The sequence below is a fragment of the Pyrus communis genome, chromosome 11 (genome assembly GCF_041283825.1).
Source record: "Pyrus communis isolate YQ-2024b chromosome 11, ASM4128382v1, whole genome shotgun sequence".
Taxonomy (NCBI): domain Eukaryota; kingdom Viridiplantae; phylum Streptophyta; class Magnoliopsida; order Rosales; family Rosaceae; genus Pyrus; species Pyrus communis.
The window spans coordinates 20,173,710-20,187,814 of record NC_142575.1 but is presented as its reverse complement, the minus strand read 5'-3'; the positions used below and the strand labels follow the sequence as shown (position 1 = coordinate 20,187,814).

General features: G+C 41.6%; 1 pseudogene; it reads right to left on the bottom strand.

The window, feature by feature from the left end:
• Window positions 1-5,395: 5,395 nt before the first annotated feature.
• Window positions 5,396-6,155, bottom strand: LOC148693037 (putative sugar phosphate/phosphate translocator At5g25400 pseudogene; annotated as a pseudogene).
• Between the last annotated feature and the right edge of the window lie 7,950 nt (window positions 6,156-14,105).

Sequence of the window (14,105 nt, the reverse complement as noted above, 5' to 3'; positions counted from 1 at the left end):
GGACCCCAAAGATCTGAATGCACTTTTTGAAAGGAAAAATACATGTTTACACAACAATTAGTTAAAAAAGAAAACGGACAAGAATTGATCTAGTAATCAAACGAACAAGAATTCTCCATCTCATTTTCAAAATCCTTATTTCTATATATGGATATAGAAATATTTGGGGGTAAACAACTAGCTATCTTTTTAAAAATAAAAAATAAAAAACAAAAGGAAAAAATGATCATTTTAGTTCCGGTCTCTAGGCAACATAATTGTTAGCATGAAACTCTGTTTGTTTAAATAATTTGATCGACGTCCCTAGCATCACCTAAGGGATTTAACTCCTACATTTATGCATTCAATATCCCATAAATTATGAAATTTAAACAAATTAAGATAATATTTTTACAACATAATAATTACTTAAAAGTCAATAATAAAGTAATATTTTTCTTCACATAGTTCTTGAAAAGAAAAATTTATGGAAAAAAAAAAAAAAAACAAAGCATTAAATAAAGTGATCACGGTCTCATCAAGTTCCTACACAATCAAACAAATAAGTGTTTTTAACCATAGGTGGCAACGATCTATCCTGAACATGGAAATTATTGAACTGGAAACTAGAACTAGTTATGGGATCTACAAAGAAATTTGTAAACAACTAGCTATCTTTTTTCAAAAAAAAAAAAAAAAAATGATCATTTTTGTTCCGATCTCTAGTCAACTTAATTGTTAGCATGAAACTCTTGTTGTTTAAATGATTTGATCGACGTCCCTAGCATCACTTAAGGGATTTAACTCCTGCATTTATGCATTCAATATCCCATAAATTATGAAATTTAAACAAATTAAGATAATATTTTTACAATATAATAATTACTTAAAAGTCAATAATAAAGTAATATTTTTCTTCACATAGTTCTTGAAAAGAAAAATTTATGGAAAAAAAAAACAAGGCATTAAATAGAGTGATCACGATCTCATCCAGTTCCTACACAATCAAACAAATAAGTATTTTTTGCCATAGGTGGCAACGATCTATCCTGACATGGAAATTATTGAACTATAAACCAATACTGGCATCTACAAAGAAATTTGCTTCTCTAAAACATGACTCCAAGAAATGGAATAAAAAAAGTCGTCAACCACTTAATGGCTTCGATAATGATTTTTAATCAAAAGAACTAGCAAAAAAATAATGTACCCAAGTAATTATTAATATATTTTAAAAATAATAACTATTAATATAATTTAAAATATAAAATAAATGACACACCTCGATCGAGATCAGGGCATGCTGGCCGTCACGTGGAAGTGACGTAACCATGTGCACAATGCGGAAGCTAATAAAATAATAATATAAATAGTACGAATAAATAAAAACTAGCTTTACACAAGGTAATAATGAACAAGTGCAAGCGTAAGTGTGAACGCTAGGTTCAAAGCAAGAAAGCCTTATGCAATCCAGAAGAAAACGACACAACAAAAGCACACCCGAAGGTGGTCCTACACTAGTGGTGGTCTGTCAATTATGCCGGGGAAATCCTCAGGGAAGCCACCAAACGTGCTAGCCAACTAGAACCTGGAGGGGCGCAAAACAAAAGCGTGAGTGGGCAAAAACAAAGCTTTTCGAAAACCATTTAATAAATAAGTTCTAACCCCTTGCCGTAAAACCTGTATATTTCCCAGAATATAGAACATATATATATATATATAAGTCATGCTCAGGAATATGCTATGCCAAAACCTCAAAGAAAAATGCAAGTGCTCAGGTAATATCACGTCAATACCATATGATCTGTCAACCGGAGACACCTAACGTGACCTGTACGGCTGAATCTAGAGCTCAAATCTCCGTCTCGCTAACTAGACCTGCACACGAGTCGGAACCACCTAAGTGGTCTGTACGACAGGCCCGGGTGTAATATATATATATATGCTCAAGTGCTACGATCACGTGAAGGCTGGGCGAATAATCGCGGGTCACCTACGAGTCGGAACCACCTAAAGTGGTCTGTACGACAGGACTGTGCACCTAACTTGGATCCAAGCTGAGCGTGTGGTATGGGAGGTGAACATCACGTGAAGGACTATGCCCAACTCTAGGCGGGAGCACTAACACCGGGGGTGCAGGTTATGAGCTCTCTATGCATCTCAAATCACTACTGAATGTAAACATAAGTCACAACTCACCTGGCACTTACCTGTGCATCCGCAGCACCAAACATACATATATATATATAATTAACGATGCATAAACGACGGCAAACTATAGGCATGGCATATAAACGAATAAACGTTCTAAATCAATTTCTGGGAAAAGTATAAGTATATAGGTATATACGGAAAACCAAAAGCCCACTCACTGGTATGTGGAAGGGTCGTAACCCCCTTACCTCAGGTGACCTCGCTCGTCCTCGGGATAGGTATCACCTATATGCGAAACAACTATAAAAACGTAAATTTTAAAGCACATAACCAACCTTAAGAAATAACTTCTCATACAATGCTCAAATGGGGTGTATGAATACACCAACGTGATCTACTCAACCTCATAAACATCCCCATATTTTTAGAAAAAAATTTCACCGCCGCACACGCAGGCATGTGCCTGGCACGCTGACAGCGTCAGTTAACGCCGTCAGGAATATTCCGTTAACTTTAACGGATTCCGTCAACGGCATTAGGAATATTCCATCCAAACTGAAGGAATATTCTGTCGTCTTCTTCTTCGTTTTTCAACCAAATTTCACAAAATTGGTACCAAAATGAAGCTTACAACGAGAGGAACAAAATCATACCACTTTCAAGTGCTAAAATCCACGAAATCTCGCCGGGAAAATACCCCCAACTCCGGCCAACCTCGAAACTCGCAATCCCGACGTCCAAAACCTTCAAACGAACCACCCCGAGCCTCCTAAGGACCTCACCAAGCTTCCTACAAGCTTGAAATTCCCAAAAACATAAGAATTTACGTGTGCATGAACAGTACCAAAAATCGGGTATCCCGAGTTCGACGTGAAAACGAAGGTATCCTTATCTGAAATGGGTATGGTTGAACTCCTACGGACCTCACGAGCATGGATATGTACTTTGTTTCTTCGATCTGTGAAGATTACAAGGGTTTTGGAGTGTGTCCATACACATAGATATGAAAATGGGAAGGGAAATGGCACGGGACAGGTGCAGGGATAGGGGGAAAGGGTGAGGAAAAATATGGGAGAGTGTGTGTGTGGTCCACAACCAGCCACACCAACTCAAAACAACCACACAACGTAAAAATCACACTAGGGGCAAAATCGTCTTTTCACGCGTATGTTTTAAAATTTTCGGAACGGGCTGTCACAATAAACACATGCAATTACATGGGTAAATTCAGCAAAAAAACATATGCATACAAAATAAACTAAAAAAATATGGGTACACACTAAAATTTGAAATTAAGCGTACAAATTAAAACTACAAAGAATATTTGTACAAAATTTAAAAAAGGGGTACAAATTAAAATTTGTTGCAGTCTTATTGGATTATGAATGTGATTGTGTAAATCCTAGTGTATCTAGGAGTATCTTTTATATTCCTATTAGGAGTTGTAATCTTAAAAGGGTAAGGATTCTACCTATCCTACCTAGCCTACAACATGTTATTAACACGCTTTTGCCAGAAGCTAAGGAACTGACGGATTGTAGGAGGAGGCTATCTTCTACAAATTCAAAGGCTTTCAATCGTTTTCTGCCAATCAAGTTCTTCTAAAATAAATTAAGATATTTGAACAACCCTTGAAGCATGAAAACATTCGCCATGGTGCATGAACCCCTACATTTATATTTTCCTTCCAATTATATATATCCTATATATGTTCGTATATTTTGTCAATATATGTAATTGTTCATGCATTACACATTTCTGCTATGTGGAATTGTGAGTCAAAGAATTAAAATTAATTTAGAAGCAATTAGGGTTTTTAACCCTAAAATTTAGAAAAAAAAATTAAAAAAAAATTAAAAAAAATAAAAAAAAACAAACAAACAAACAAACAACAAAAACAAACAAACAAAACAAAACAAAAATAAAACAAACAAAACGAAATCTTGGGATTTTTGCGACACCGTCACAGCACCATCGTGGCACCACCATCAAGACCACTGCACTGGCCTGAAGCCCAGCCGCGTGGACCACCTTAGGATGGCGTCTGCCCGACACCCTAGACCTTGCACGCAACCCGCTGGGCTTGCTGCATCTCTCAGACCTAACCAAGCTTCAGCTTGGGTTGTCTGCTACAGGGGCATGCAGCCCCGGTCTAAACCCAACCCACACCCGCATGCCAGAAGCATACTAGGCTTATCCCTGACACATAACTGAAGCCTCGACCCATCTGCAACAACGTCTTTGGCTTGCTAAGCTTGTATTTGCCACGGCCCACGATACCAGAAGCTAGCCCAGATGGTTAGGCTTGTCCTTGTGACCCAAGAACCAAAATCCAACTTCAGCTCGGGTTTCCTCGCACCCCCGTAAGCTAGGCTTACCCCCCGTGCATTGGTCTCAGCCCATAACGCCAGCAACTTGCTGCTAGGCTTCCCATCACTTGGCCCGTGTCCTGAAGCCACGTATTGGGCTGCTCATAGCAGCCACCTGAGCCTATTAATCCTTATAGGGTTTTGCCCTACTCACGGCACCCATGCCCACCATGTTTGGGCTATGGTTTTTCGAATCCAATGCTAATTTTTTGGCATTTTAAATAATTTTAACCCGAAAGTTATAATTATTTTTGCTCGGGTAACGGATCACTCATTCTTCCATTGGGGACAAGTGCACGAACGACAACTCCAAACGTCACACATCCATCGCCTACCTACCGTTTAGGTGGCACCAGCGAGATCCAACTAAGGTAAGGAACTTCATGTCGCGGCTGCTCCACTCCGCCACTCGAGGCCTTTATACGATTACGATAAAGATCGAGTCGATTAGTCAGCTTTACAATCGATCTCGAATGGTCTCAATCTATTGAATTAATTAAAGTAACCAGCAGTCCACTAATCTAACAATTAATCCAAAATTATTGGCCTGAAGCTCACTTTTGTCAATTAACGATTCAATAAATTAGGGTAAATTACACAAAACTATCTCAACTATTGGTCTCACGACACTATCATACCTCATCTTTTAAAATTGACAATGTCATACCTCATCTTTAAAATTTAGTCCTATGTTATACCTTTCGTTAGCTTGGCTGTGAATCTCTCAGTTAAATGTTGACGTGCTTTGATTCGGAGCCCATTTTCTATTAAAAAATTAATAAAAAATTAAAAATAATAATTTATCCTTAAAATAAATAAAATTAAAATAAAAACCATACACCTATCTTCCCCAACCCCTTCCCCTTCCCTGCAACCACCAACCCCTCCCCCACCTACACTGAGGTCTTTCTGACGAGCAATAACACGGCAAGATTCATAGTAAATGCCCAGATAGAATTGGTCCCAAAAATCAAGAAATCAAAATGGAAGCTCGACGAATCGCACAGAACCGAGTACTCGAAAAAGATCCAAAGGACGAAGAGAAAAGCCAAGCAGCAAGGCGCGACATTGTTGAGAGATGTGATGGGGTAAGGGTAGTGCCTTTGTGTGTGAAGAAGATCTGGATCAAGACAAGGCGGGTGGCCTCAAATGCGACGCCGCTAAGCTGGATGTTGACGCCCCAAGTGTCGAATCGAGCTTCACCGTAGGCGGCGATGGCGATGCCGATGGAGATGGAGATCATGTTGACCATGGTGTCGGTCTTGAAGGACTTTTTTTTGAAAGAGACGTCGATGGAATAGATAGTGACAGGCATGAAAGTCTTGAGCATTTGGAAGGCAGGGTTGGAGAGCTAGAGGGAGAGGGAGTAAAGGGCACCGATGAGGACGACAGAGGAAAGGTAGAGGTCACGGGACATGGTGACAGGCTCGACGAGGTGGAAGATGCGGACAAGGAGGAAGACAAGGGAGGCGTAAAAGGACATGTGGATCATGGTAAGGGAGATGGGAAGGGCCAGTTGTACATCTTCTTGTCGAGGATGTATTTGTTGTAGACGATGATGCTAAAGGAAAGGAAGATCCAGATGGCGACATAGGTGTAGAAGAGGAGGATCTTTTTTATCTCGCTCTCGCTCAGGGAACCATCCTTGCCCATTTTTTAGGTGGGTTTTCGGCAATGGTGAGGGTAGTTGCGGTGGCGCCGATGGTGGTGGGGAAGAAAGGGAGAGAAAGGTGGGGGTTAAGGAGGAGGAAGAAGAAGTCATATTCGAAGTGATAAAAGAAGGGGAAGGGGAAAGAATCTAGATTTTGGATTTGGGTTGCAGGGAAGGGGAAGGGGTCGGGGAATATGGGTGTTTGGGGTTGTTTTTTTTTTTTTTTTTAAGGGTAAATTATTATTTTTTAATAGAAAGTAGGCCCTGAATCAAGCCACGTCAGCATTTAACTGAGAAATTCACGGCCAAACTAACAGAATGTATAACATTGGACCAAATTCTAAAGATGAGGTATGCCATTGTCAATTTTAAAAATGAGGTATGATAGTGTCATGAGACCAATAGTTGAGGTAATTTTGTGTAATTTACCCAATAAATTATTTCGTCTCTTTGAATTGTTGACTATCTTTTGTAGTCCCGAAGCACTCACACTTGGGTTCCTGAAGCAATCCACAAATTTACTACACTTTATTGTATATTGTATTATGTGTTCTTGCAAGTACCCCTATATATGAACTAAACGTTCATAACTAAATCAAACCTGTAGTTTCGAATTTAGTGCCTTTGAAACTTGAAGTTTTCATTCAAAACTTACCACATGAAACCTATAGCTTTCATGCATAAATTAAAAAAATACATGTCTATAGTGCCTGAATGTTCTACGATGTATGTTTATGGCTTTCCATATGACTAACCACGTTTTGTTGTACAATCTATTTATGGACATGTCGAACTTGAACAAGCTCGATTTCACCGCTCTAGAAGTCACCGGAAGAAACTACCTAAAATGGGTTCAAGACGTGAAGCGCCACCTCACTGCAAAGAGTCTTAGAGCTACCATCGAATAACCAATCGACGATGCATCCATCGATAAAGCTCAAAAATCTACTGCCATGATCTTTTTCCTAAGACACATCCATGACACACTACAGACCGAGTACCTCGCAGAGGAGGATCCCCGTACCCTCTGGCTCACCCTAGCGGATCATTTCGATAACCAGAACGACTTCTTCTTGCCTGAAGCAAGACACGACTGGCAACATCTACCCTTCCAAGACTTTGAGTTTGTGAATGAATACAACTCTAAAGTTTGTAGAATCTGATCACTGCTTAAGTTCTGTAACGAGGACTTAACTGAACAGGATCTCCTGGATAAGACCTATTCAACCTTCAATGCCACCAATATTATCCTGCAACAACAATATAGGGCACAGAAGTTCTCCAACTTTTCAGATTTGATATCTATTCTACTTCTCACTGAAAAGCAAAACCAGTTTTTGATGAAGAATCATCAAACTTAACCTTCTAGCTTGGACGTCATGCCTGAAGCGTACGCGACAGCTTTTAGCAGCCACAACTGATGAAGATCCCATCGTGGCCATGGGAAAGGGCGGAAAGCCTCACACGGGCCCAATGTCCACTTAAAAGAAACCTATCCAAGGGAGGAAACTTGACCCAGAAGCGCCAACCCTTTGCCCCGAAGGCCCCAAACTTCAAGAACAAGGGAAAAGCTATCGTTCAATTGAATTCCAATGAACTGGACATGTGCTACCATTGTAGATCAAGAGATCATTGGTCAAGGGTATGCTGAGCTACCCCCGAGGCCATTGTCAAGTATCATTCCCGTCGTGAGTCCAACTTTATGCATGTAACAATGCCTTAAGCTACTACTACAACTCTTAAGGTTTCAAATTTTCAGGAGGCATCCTCTCCTATGGAAGAATAAATTTTAGATATATTTTTAGGGTGTTATACCCCTAGTGGCCAAACCTACTAGGAGTGGCCGAACCCTTTCTATTTTCTAGTTTTATGGTTTATTTTTCGGATAATTTTTCTAAGTATTTGGAAATATTTGTTTGGTTTGGTTTGTATTGAACTTTGGATAATTATTTTATGGACATTATTTCTCGAATTGATTAATTAAATGAATGGAATTATATTTATGCATGAGACCAATTCAATTAATTTATTTCTAGGTACAACTAATGAGGAAGTTAGTTGTCTGGCTGATAGTGCAACTACGTACACCATATTGCGTGAGAAACACTATTTCACTAACTTCGTTCCTAAGAATGCACCTCTGACAACCCTCACAGGCCTATCCAACCTGATAGAAGGATACAAAAAAGCCCATATAATGTTGTCCAATGGTACTGAATTAACCATTAAAGAGGCACTCTATTCTCCACATTCTGGAAGAACGCTGCTGAGTTTTAAAGACATTGGAGATAATCAATATCATGTTGAAACTACTGAAAAGAATAGTTCGAAATTTCTTTGTATCACTTCTTACAAATATGGTCGGAAGCATATTCACAAGAAGCTGGAATGTCACATCCCGACTCGGGCGAGACCACTTCCCGGGCCCGACTCCACCAAAGCATGATATTGTCCGCTTTGGGCCCCCAGCACACCCAATGGGTCACCTATCCTGGGAATGCTCTCGCGCGAACTCGCTTAACTTTGGAGTTCCAATGGAACCCGAAGTCAGTGAACTCCCAAAAGGCCTCGTGCTAGGTAGAGATGGGAATATACATATAAGGATCACTCCCCTGGGCAATGTGGAATGCCACAATCCACCCCCCTTAGGGGCCCGACATCCTCATCGGCACACCAGGGTCAGGGTTAGGCTCTGATACCAAATTGTCACATCCCAACCCGGGCAAGACCACTTCCCAAGCCCGACTCCACCGTAGCACGATATTGTCCGTTTTGGGCCCCCACCAGCACACCCTCACGGTTTTGTTTCTGGGAACTCACACGAGAACTTCCCAATGGGTCACCCATCCTGGGAATGCTCTCGCGCGAACTCGCTCAACTTCGAAGTCAGTGAACTCCCAAAAGGCCTCGTGCTAGATAGAGATGGGAATATACATATAAGGATCACTCCCCTGGGCGATGTGGGATGCCACATGAAATGTTTCCTAAATGAGTTGTACATAACCATTCGAGCCGTAGAGACACATGTTGGAAATGTGTCCTAAAACGAATCATATGATGATACTTTATGGACATTTCACATGTTAAACTAATCTAATTTAATATAAAGGGCAAAGATTATTGTTTTAAACCATCTCATTCCATAACCTTCAAAACCTTCCATATAAATTAAATTAATTAGGCTAATTAATGGATTAATTCCTAATTAATCCATTAATCACCATTAAACCCCAAAAAAACATCCAAGGGCCGGCCACTCTCTCTTCCAAAGAGGGACGGCCATGCTCTATAAATAGGACTCCATTTTCTTTGAAGAAAGAGGTCCACACTCTTGCAAAACTCCAAAAACTCTCTAAACACTTTTCTCTCTAAATTCTAACTTTAGCATCGGCGATTCTTCAGCCAAAGCCCCCCCCCCCCCCGCCCCCATTCATCGTGGCCGCGTAAGGCTCTTGGCCTTGACCCTAAGGTGTTAATTGTTTTGTAGGTGCAATTGTGTCCAAGAAGAAAGAGGCAAAATTTTGCATCCACAAATTGGTGCTTTCATTAAGAGAAGAAATCCACACTCGTAGAACACTCTCGCTTAAAAAAGGTTTTTCTTTATTTTCTAGTCCACTTGCATTTTTTGTAAGTTTTTATTATTAGAATTTTTTATTTGCAAAAAATCTTTGATAAAATGTAAAAGAGAAATACAATGGCTAGAAATTTATAAAACTCCACAAGTGAAAATTCCAATATTCAAGAAATAGGACCATGGCGATCCACGAGGCTAAATGTGATCATAGGAGCGGCACCACCACCACGGGGCTCCACCATGGCAACCACCACGGTGGCCACCACGGTCACCACTACCCATGGCGAGGTCCATGGCACCACTACCACGGCCTGAGCTATGCCATTTGAGCTTGCACGGGCCCGAGCCCAAGCCATGCCATCCAAGGCCCATGGCACCAAAGCCTCGTACTCGCATGCATCACGCACTGAGCAGCCTGCTCCCGTGGCCAAGCTTGCTCCCATGACCAAGCATGCTCCCACGACCCAGCCTGCTCTCGCAACCCAACCTGTTTTCGTGGCCCAACCTGCTCCTATGGCTTCCCAAGCAACCCAGGTCAACCCAAGGCTATCTCAACCATCCAGACCTACCATCGAGCCTGGGACATTTTCACCATATTTCTCCACAGATTTGACATTTCCTAACTCAAATCTTTTGTCTGAAGTCTACACCCTTCTATTGCTTAAGGAGGCACATTCCTTCCTAGCACTGCCAAATAGTCATAGAAATATGTCAAAAGATTTGATACCCTTCTTTTGTCTGAAGTCTACACCCTTCTTTTGTCTGAAGTCACCATATTTCTGAAGTCTACACCCTTCCTAACTCAAATCTTTTGTCTGAAGTCTACACCCTTCTTTTGTCTGAAGTCACCATATTTCTACAGCTACTTGACCAACCACGAGCCGAACGTTCAAGTAGCGTGCATTCTCAATTAGACCCCTGAGATAACGTGTATTCCTGTCTTAGCACGCGGAGGAGAATACACTCTCTATTAGGCCCAAGGGCAAACATACACTCACGGTTAGGGCCATACTTCGATGATCAGCATGAGCAGCCTTCTAGGCCAGGCATTCATTTGCGACTAGGCCCACAATAAGCGTCTTCCACATCACGTCGGAGCAGGCAACACAATAGGCGGAGAGGAGAAGTCACTCAATCCGGCTCAAGCTCAACCGGCAACCTGCAAAGAATTCCCTTACTTTCCATAAATGAACATGTAACCTTGTCACGACATAAACAAGCCGAATGCGAAGAAGAGCAGCCTAAACTAATAGGTGAGGACCGGGGGCAGCCGAGAGCTTCGCTACACCAACAAAAGCAAATCCAAGAAGAAGTAGAGAGACTTCTTAACGAACGATTGCATGATTTCCAACGCAATAAAGTGGCCAATGAAGCACTACGGCGGGATATGACCAACATAAGCAGGTCACCCTTCACAGACAAGATCAAGTAGGCAGAGCTTCCACATAAGTTTATCATGCCACACTTTACATCTTTCAAAGAAGATGGAGATCCAGAGAGGCACTTGAAGCATTATCAAAGCACGATGATCCTTTATCGGAGCAACGAAGCCCTTATGTGCAAAATCTTCGCCATTACTTTGCAAGGCAAGGCACAAGATTGGTTTCATACCTTGCCACCATAATCCATCTGAAGTTTTAATGATCTTTCCTTGGTTTTCACCAAAGAGTACTCATCCTACTACTAGATCAAGAAAAAGTCTGATCACTTATTTAACGTGAAGAAAAACCGAAAAGAGTCGCTTCGCGATTATGTGAATAGGTGCAAAGCGGAAAAGGCGAAGATCATCAAATGCGACAACTCGATAGCGAGTGCAGCCTTCCAAAAAGGACTCCCTGCAGACCAACCACTGTTCGGAGAAATGATCATGAAAGAAAATCTAACTCTAGCATACTCATTTGCTCTAGTGAAGAAGCATGCACTTTGGGACGAGGCTGGGGGAGCAAAGAAGACGCTCGAGCAACCTCGAAAAGAGTTGGCAGTGTCTCAAAGGAAGGGGGACGGGAAGCAGTCCAGCAAAAGCAGGTAAGAGGCCAAGCATAGAAACCGACCCTTGAACAAAGAAGGCATGATGACCAAGAACTATTCTAAGTTCTCAATTCCGATCCACCAAATCTTTCGCATCATTAAGAACGAGCCATGGTTCAAACTACCAAAACAATGAAAAGGAGATACTTCCAAGTTGGACCACACCAAGTATTGCGCATTCCACCAAGGTCCCGGACACACAACTGACGACTGCTACACTTGGAAGAACTACCTAGAGAAACCCATGAAAGAAGGCAAGGTTGACAGATACTTAGACAAGCCAGCTACGTAGCTTAGAAGGAACGCAGACAATGATGTGGAGCCGCCAACCAAGATTCAAATTAATGGCATCTTCATCAAATCTGAACACTTGGGGGCCACCAATAATTCAAAAAAAAAAAAAGATTCAACAGGCTCTACTAGTCTCGCAAATCCAAGCAACCGACACCCAACCTGGATCCGTCATTGGCTTCACCGAGCATGATGCAGAAGGCGTGGATTTTCCACACGATGACGCACTAGTAGTATCTGTCCAACTAGCCCATGCTATAATCGACAAAATGATTGTCGATAATGGAAGAGCAGTCAACCTACTTCAACTCTCAGTCATTCAGAAAATGGGCCTAGAAAGCACAATCATACGTCGAGCAGAGGTACTCACCGGATGCAACAGGCACACCTCAACTGTCATCGGCCATATCACACTTGACGTGAAGACATCACCAGTATCTTAAAACAAACGTTCACAATCGTAAACGACCCATCTCCCTACAATGGGATTCTTGGGAGACCTTGGTTGATCAAGCTGGATGCCGTTACTTCCGTCAAGTACCAAAAAATCAGATTTCATATCCCGAGATGAGGAGTCAGAGAAATCAAGTCTGACCAGGCCACATCCCGATAATGCACTGTACAAGTATTGAATGAATCAAAAAAAAAACCTTTACTCCCGTAGAGGCCGCATCCCAATAAGCTACCAAATAGCAATTACAGCAAATAAATCAAGAAGATGGTGCCCAAGTAGACGAGATAGGATGGAAACCCGAAAAGAACACCGAAGACATCATTCTTGATCCTCAACAACCGGAAAAAAACGGCTAGAATCGACTCACGTCTAAGCCTAGCTAAGAAGGAAGAACTCACGCTTTCGTTAGGAAAAATCGAGATGCTTTTGCATGGTCACCGTCTGACATGCCGGACATCGACCCCAAGGTAGCCTGCCACAAGTTGCACATTGGTCCCGCAGCTAAACCGGTGATCCAAAAAATAAGACATTTTGTACCCGAGCGAGTAACGATCATCGAGGTGGAACTTGACAAGCTATTAAAAGCTAGATTCATAGAAGAGGTAGCACACTCAGCATGGCTTGCTAACGTTGTGCTAGTCATGAAGAAAGAGAAAGGCAAATGGAAGGTTTGCGTAGACTACACCGACCTTAACAAAGCATGCCCAAAAGATCTTTATCCTATCCCTCATATCGATTTATTAGTAAATTCAACTTTTGGGAACCAGCTGCTCATTTTCTTGGATACATACTCAGGCTATAACCAAATAGTCATGTATGAGCTCGATAAAGAGAAAACCGCATTCGTAATCAAGCAAGGCACCTACTGCTACAAGGTCATGCCCTTTGGCCTCAAAAATGGGGGAGCCATTTACCAAAGGTTAGTTAACATGATGTTGAAGAAGCAAATTAGGGTAACCATAGAGGTCTATGTTGACGACATCATGGTAAAGGGCAAGCAGCGGTTAGATGATATACGCAACTTGGAAAAATTTTCAATATCCTCAATAAATACAAGATGAGGCTCAACCTTACCAAATGCACATTTGGAGTATCTTCAGGCCAATTCCTAGGGTACTTAGTAACCCAACGAGGAATTGAAGCACATCCCAAGCAAATCCGAGCGATCCTAGAGATGAAGTCTCCAACTACCTTGAAGGAGATCTAAAGCTTGACTGGACGAGCGGCTGCCCCCAACCAGTTTCTCTCGCAGTTCACCGATCGATGCAAGCCTTTTTTCAAGGCTATCAAGAAAGCACAACGAGACAAATGGGATGAACAATGCGAAAAACTTTCCAAGACCTAAAAAAGTATCTTACATCACCTCATTTACTATCCAAGCCGGAAGCAGTGAAGGATTTATACATTTACCTAGTAGTCTCTAAAGTAGCAGTAAGCTCTGCCTTTATACGAGAAGAGCTAAGGGCCCAACAGCCGATATTCTACACTTCTAAAGCTCTTCTCGATGCAGAAACGAGATATCCAAAGATCGAAAAATTAATTTTGGCATTGGTTGTTGCGACTTAGAAGCTCAGACCATACTTTCAAACTCATACGGTCATCGTC